This window comes from Mustela nivalis (assembly GCF_964662115.1).
Source record: "Mustela nivalis genome assembly, chromosome: 11".
NCBI classification, from domain to species: Eukaryota; Metazoa; Chordata; class Mammalia; order Carnivora; family Mustelidae; genus Mustela; species Mustela nivalis.
Window position 1 is genome coordinate 85,173,022 of NC_139030.1, and position 6,752 is coordinate 85,179,773.

A 6,752-nucleotide genomic window follows, 5' to 3' on the forward strand; every position below is an offset into this window, starting at 1 on the left:
AAGCAGGCTGTGTGTATGTGTACAGGTCAGTCATCTAACTGCCCCCCAGCCTCTTCCATCAGAAGAAATGTGCTTGGCCTCCTCCCCACCAGGCGTTGAGAGCACGAGATGAGAGAAGATGCTGGTGAGAGTCAGCTGTGTAAGTGGAGGTGTGAACTGTGCTCCAGAACTCAGGGGGCAAGACCCACCTGGGATGGCTGGAATTGGGTCCCCACCAAATGTATATGCTGAAGTTCTGATCCCATGACCTTATATGGAAATAGCACCATGGGGGGGGGGGCGTTCAGGGGAGGTCGTCCTGGGGTAGGATGGGCTCCTTTTCCAATATGGCTGGTGCAGTCATAAAAAGGGGAAACGTGGACACAGACGCCTACTCAGGGAGGACTCCGTGGGAAGATGGAGTCAGCACGCCACAAACCAAGGAACTATCAGAAGCTGGGAGAGAGGCCTGGAAGAGATCCTCCTCTGGCATTTTCAGAGGGAACACAGCCCCGCTGACACCTTGATCTCCGCCTTCCAGCCTCCAGAGCCCTGAGATAATGAATCTCTGTTGTTTAAGCCCCTTAGTTTGTGGTATTTTGACAGCAGCCCTAACATGCCCAGACACAAGCCCAAACCCTTACACTACGAGTCAGGCGGCTGGGTGCCGAGTCCCTAGAGGATTGTTTACAGAGGGCCCTCGCCTCCCAACAAAAACCCAAGAGCCTTGGAGCCTTCCCCAGTCGGGAACATTGCAGAGGACTCTCCCCCGTCTACCTCCCACACCTCGGTCCTCCTCATGACCCCTCAAGCCAGTCCCTGGCTTCTAGGCGAGGAACTTGGACAGCAGCTACTTGAATACCAATACAGCCTGAGGAAGGTCCCGCCAACCTGGGACCCCCAGTGTACTGGGCCCTGGACACTGTTGCCTTAAAGAGACTCATGCCTCTGAGGCCCCTGCCCTTCCCAGGGAACCCGCTGAGCACAGTCTTCCTGGACCATCTCAGGCTCCCACCCTCTTCCCGGTTGGGGACTTCTGACCCCGCCTGGGAGTCGGCAGCTTTGGTCTCTAGCCTTGGAAATTTCTCCCCTTCTTCCCGAGTTGCTGGGATGATGGGGTGACAGCCCCCTCAAAGAACCCTCATGATGCTCATGTTCATCTCTCCCTCCAGGGTTGGACCGGAGGAGAAGCTGACCGCCACCCCCGACTCGCGCCAGCTCATGAGGTTGGTCATCCTCGAATGCTTGCGTTATTCCCACTCAGGTGTCCCGCCCTCCTGCTTTTCCAGTTGTCTTCTCCGGCACCTGTCATGTCAGTCCCCAGGACAGCGTTCCCAGACAGAATCTTTATTCCTGTGACAAGAGTGTTCCCTGCATACACAAAGAATGGTCACTGTGAGAGACAAAGGGGACCACAAAGGTAGAAGCTCCGACTGCAAAGGTAGAAGCCTCCTCCTCTGCCTAGACTGACCTGAACGTCCCCACCCTGCATGCTGAGGCCCGGAACGCTCATGCGACACAGGCAGCACCACTAAGGTCTGTCCTGGGTGTCCGAGAGCCCAGGAGCCATCCCACCACACCACCCAGATACCAATACCAGGGAGCTGGGAGCAAGCACATGAGAGAATGGCCATCTTTTTGGTTTTGGGGTTTTTTTTTTTTTGAGATTGTTTTTATTTGAGGGGCACCTGGGTGGCTCAGTGGGTTAAGCCTCTGCCTTCAGCTCAGGTCATGGTATCAGGGTCCTGGGATTGAGCCCCGTGTCGGGCTTACTGCCCAGCAGGGAGCTTGCTTCCCCCTCTCTGCCTGCCTCTCTGCCTACTTGTGATCTCTCTCTCTCTGTCAAATAAATAAATAAAATACTTTTTAAGAAGATTTTATTTATTTGAGAGAGCAAGCAAGAGAAGACAAGCAGGGGGGAGGGGCAGAGGGTGAGTGAGAAGCAGACTCCCCACTGAGCAGAGAACCAGCCATGGGCTCGATCCCAGAAGCCTGGCATCATGACCTGAGCCGAAGGCAGACACTTAACCCACTGAGTCACCCAGGCACCAGGAGAATGGCCATCTTATTAGCAGGCCTGGGTACTCGCGCCTCTTGTTACTGTGGCACTCCTTACCAACTCCATCCCTTAATCTTTTCAAGTTTATTTATTTGGGGTACCTGGCTAGTTCCATCAGAAGAGCATATGACTGGGGGTCCTGAGTTCGAGCCCCGCCCATGCTGAGTGCAGAGAACACTCGAATAAACTTAAAAAAAAAAAAAAAAGTCCCTCGGGGCACCTGGGTGGCTCGGTGGGTTGAAGCCTCTGCCTTCGGCTCCGGTCATGATCCCGGGGTCCTGGGATCGAGTCCCGCATTGGGCTCTCTACTCAGCGGGGAGGCTGCTTCTCCATCTCTCTCTGCCTGCCTCTCTGCCTACTTGTGATCTCTGTCAAATAAATAAATAAAAATCTTTAAAAAGAAAAAAAAAAGTCCCTCTATTCCTGAATCTTAATGCTAACACAATGATAACCTCATTACCTTAAATGTAGGTAGTGCTGTCCGGGTACAAACCACGTTGATATCCATAATCTCATTAGTTCACAACAACCCTCTGAGGTAGAGTCTCTTAATCCCATTTGACATGCTAAAGAGAAATAAAGGCTCAGAAAGTTGAAGTGATTTGCCCATGGTCCAAGGCTCTATAGGTAGCCTGGCCAAGAACTGAACCCAGGGGCACCTGGCTGGCTCAGTTAGTGGAGCATATGTCTCTTGATCTTGGGTTTGTAAGTTTGAGCCCCATACTGGGTATAGAAATTACTTAAAATTTTTTTTAATTGTTTTTAAATTAAACCCAGCGGCTTCTGGCTTTATGTGCAATATGTACCCCCATACGTTACAGGGCCCCTAGCCCTCACCACCCTGTCCTGACGCCTTTTCCTGCAACTGTTCAACCTCCCAGACCATCAGCACAAACTAAAATATACTAACTTTCCAGATGAATTTTTTAAGGAGATTGCATCTTTGCTGCTAGACGCTGTACAGGGGAGTGGTTAGGCATGAGATGTCAGAGCTAAGGGGTCTGAGTTCCTAGCCCAGCCCCCGCTGCCGCACAGTCACATGACCTTGAGCAAATTATTTACCTTCTCTGGGCTTCAGATTCCCCATCTGTAAAATGGCAATAATAAAGGGGTTGTTAAGACAATGAAATGAGTTCGTCCATGTGAAGTGCTTAAAACAGTGCCTGGTACAAGGTAAGGGCTTGATAAATGTTCTCTAGCTTCACTACTGTTACAAATCTGAGAGACACAAGCGTGCCTGGGGGACTCAGTCAGTTAAGCATCTGCCTTTAGCTCAGGTCATGATCCCAGGGTTTGGGATCCAGCCCCTCATCAGGCTCTCTGCTCAGCGGGGAGCCTGCTTCTCCCTCTCCCTCTGCCTGCTGCTCCCCTTGCTTGTGCTCTCTCTGTGTCAAATAAATAATAAAACCTTAAAAAAAATCTAAGAGACACAGCACTGAAAAGACTTCGGGTAACTTAGAATATGAAAAATGATAAAATGTACGCACATGAAACAAGTGGAAATTGCCTTACACTTACAAGGACAGTTTAGTCTTTCTGTCAAACTGAAGATGCTAGTCATGCAAATTTCAAGAAGACAGAGAGATCCAGAGCAGCCTTTACCTCCACCGGGGTAGATCCTGACCCTCCTTGGCCATTGGACCCGTCTTTGCATTTATAATCCTCACTCAGAAGACTAAGGAGTTTCTGGAAGGTGGGAGGGCGTGGGCTTAGCCCCCAGCTGCCATTCCGACCGGCTGGGGACCCCCTCTGGCCAAGAGTATCCCCTCACTGCTCCTCATTGCTGAGCACCCAGTGCCATTTGCTGTTGACTGGCCTCATGGTGAGTAAGACCTTATTTTTACAAGAGACATAACAGGACTGGAGAAAGAGCCCCAACTCTGGAGTTAGAGAGACTAAAATAAAAATAAAATGACATACCAGTTCAATGCTTGGCACAGAACAGACACTCAACAAAGGTCATTCTTATTTACTCTTGCTGTTGGCCTGCGGTGGTTATCCCATCCTCACCGGTGTCCCTCAGTAAACCTGGACTCAGATTTGAAACAAATCCAATCTCGGGAGGGCACTGCCTATCCCAGGAGATTCTCTCACTCCTGCAGAGGCCACCTTTCAGCTCAGATGCACGGATTCTTTGTGGCCGGACTGACATTTTGACATAAAAATCTGTGTCATTTCTCTCTGCTTCCCCAACCACCCCATCAGGAAGCCTGCTTTGAATTGTGTTGTTTTTTGAGAATGGATAGAACAGAAACCCATAAGTCTTTTTGTCTTTTGTCTTTTGTTCACCCAGAGCCAAAGCCTCAGGAAAACTAGGAAGGTTTGCAGAGGAGGAAAAAGAAATAGTTAGCAAGACATGCAGTGTCTTGGCCAGATGTGGGGGAGAGGCCGGAAGCTGTCCCAGACCCCTTGTCTTGCCTCATCAGCAAAGCAGGAGATGCCCCTAAGATGTGGGGAATGGGGAGAGTGAGGTCAGGGCGTCCTGCCAACCTCAGGGGATGGGGCCTTGAAATAAAAGGTTTCGAGAATGTCCTAACTCGGTATTTCATGCATACCCGAGTGTAAACTGAAACCAACACACTCCGTACTCTACACCAGCTCTGGGGTGTTTGTCAGTGAAAAAACCTGACATGGTTCCTGCCCTTGGGCACGTTACAGCCAACAAACGAGCAACACATCAACTTGTATTTACAAAATACAGCAAGTGCTAGTTACAGAGAGCATTCCAGTGCACAGTTAAGGATTGGCTCTGTAAAGAGGGGACAGTGGAGCAAAGACCTGAAGGATACAAAAGAATCAGCCATGGGATGAAGGATGTGGGGAGACACAGGGTAAGGGAGGGCCTTCCAGGCAGAAGGAAGAGCTTGGGACCGGCCGGATGGCAGGAAAGAACCAGAATGGAGATTTGGGCACTGAGGATCTGGATGGTGTTCTTCTGGTAGCTTGTGGTATCCCTAGAACCTGGGGCCACAAGGGACAGATTGAGGGTCTGAGGGTGAGGGTGCCTGGCTGCCTCAGACAGTAGAGTGTGCAACTCGATCTCAGGGTTGTGGGTTCAAACCTCACATTGGATGCTGAGATTACTAAAAAAAAAATAAAATTTTTAGGGGCGCCTGGGTGGCATGGTTGGTTGAGCATCTGCCTTTGCCTCCGGTCATGATCCCAGGGTCCTGAGATCGAGCCCCGCATTGGGCTTCCCGTTTGGCACGGAGCCTGCTTCTCCCTCTCCCCCTTCCCACTGCCCATGCTCTTTCTCAAAGAAAGAAATAAAATCTTTTTTTTTTCTTAATGAGACAAAGTAAAGTGACTGAAGGTAAATCAAAGTGGCCAGTCTAGAAGGTCTAAGAGGCAATAAATGCCATTTAGGAAAGAGAGATCCTGTACCCTCGTTGGTCAAACTCTTCACCTGAGCCTCAGCTCCCTCCCCTATAAAAGAGAGATCAGGCTTTTCCCTCAGGGGTGTACTGAGCGCAAGAGTGTCCATAAAACGATCAGTACAGAGAGCCACACAAAGAAGGGGCTCCAAAATTGCAGCTGTGATCATGTTCTTCTCCCAGAGTCTCACCCATCCTGCGCTAGCCGACCCCAAGGCACCGCGGTCCGCTCCCTCCCTGGACGATAAGCTCCTTGAAAGCAGGCGCAGGTCTGATTCCCCCTTCTAGTCCGCCCTCCCACCTGCTCACAGCAGAGCCTGGCCCATTCAGGGAGCTCAGTAAATGTCGTAGAATTGAAGACAAGTGCGTGAGTAATTATAGTAACTAATAAACTGAGGGATGTTTGTGCAGAGGACAGAGAAGTCACCGAGTCCGAAATGATCAAATGACAAGGGACGGGCCAAGAGAAAGCATGCCGCGGCTTGCTCAGCTCCCCGGCCATGTCCGGGATTCCCTCTGAGCCACACCAGGGAAATAGCCACTCATAATGGGATGGGCAGTAAGAGGCAGGCTTCTTTCTTCTGCTTACAAAGGGCATTTCGAGGCAACCAAGTGGGCTGCAGTAACTCACGGGCAGTTTCTGAAACCAGCTTGGATTTGAGGCTTGATGGCTCACGGACCACCCCGTGCGTTGCTACGCAGCATAGTTTAGTTACGGATTAGTCCCATCTGTGCTGGAGACAACGGGGCCACAGATCGGCAAGGGCGACTAGCCGGTGGTTAAATAGCAAGCCTCAAAACTAAGGCGTAAACATGGACCTTCTACGCTCAAAACCACTGTCCTCTTCCCGTACAACTGCCACACCATGCTGACTGGTGAGCACACAGGTGCACAGTTCTGTGGGCACCAAGAAGCACAGCCCTGGGGCAGGATTGCCAAACACGGCTAACCAGTCTGGGGAGGGTCAGCTCAGAAGCCACCAGGGCATCCTGGCCAAGGAGGAAGGATGTCACCCCTCATTCCACGTGAAAGGACTCACTATCTCTCCCATTGAGAAGAAAAGAGCCTTCAAGCGGACCTACACCCCACCTTCCAAAGTCTCGGGAGTCAAGATTTGTTATCACTCAGTTTAGGCGGCGCCTGGCTAGTTCTGTGGTTCAGTGCAGGACTCTTGATCTCGGGGTCATGAGTTCAAGCCCCACGTTGAGGGTAAAGTTTACTTTAAAAAATAAAATTTAAGAAAGAATAAGAACAACAAGTAAAAATAAATTCAAAATAGATCATCCAGTTTTGGCCACTGAACACCCTAGGGCCTCATCTGAATTTTTAAATGTTACTC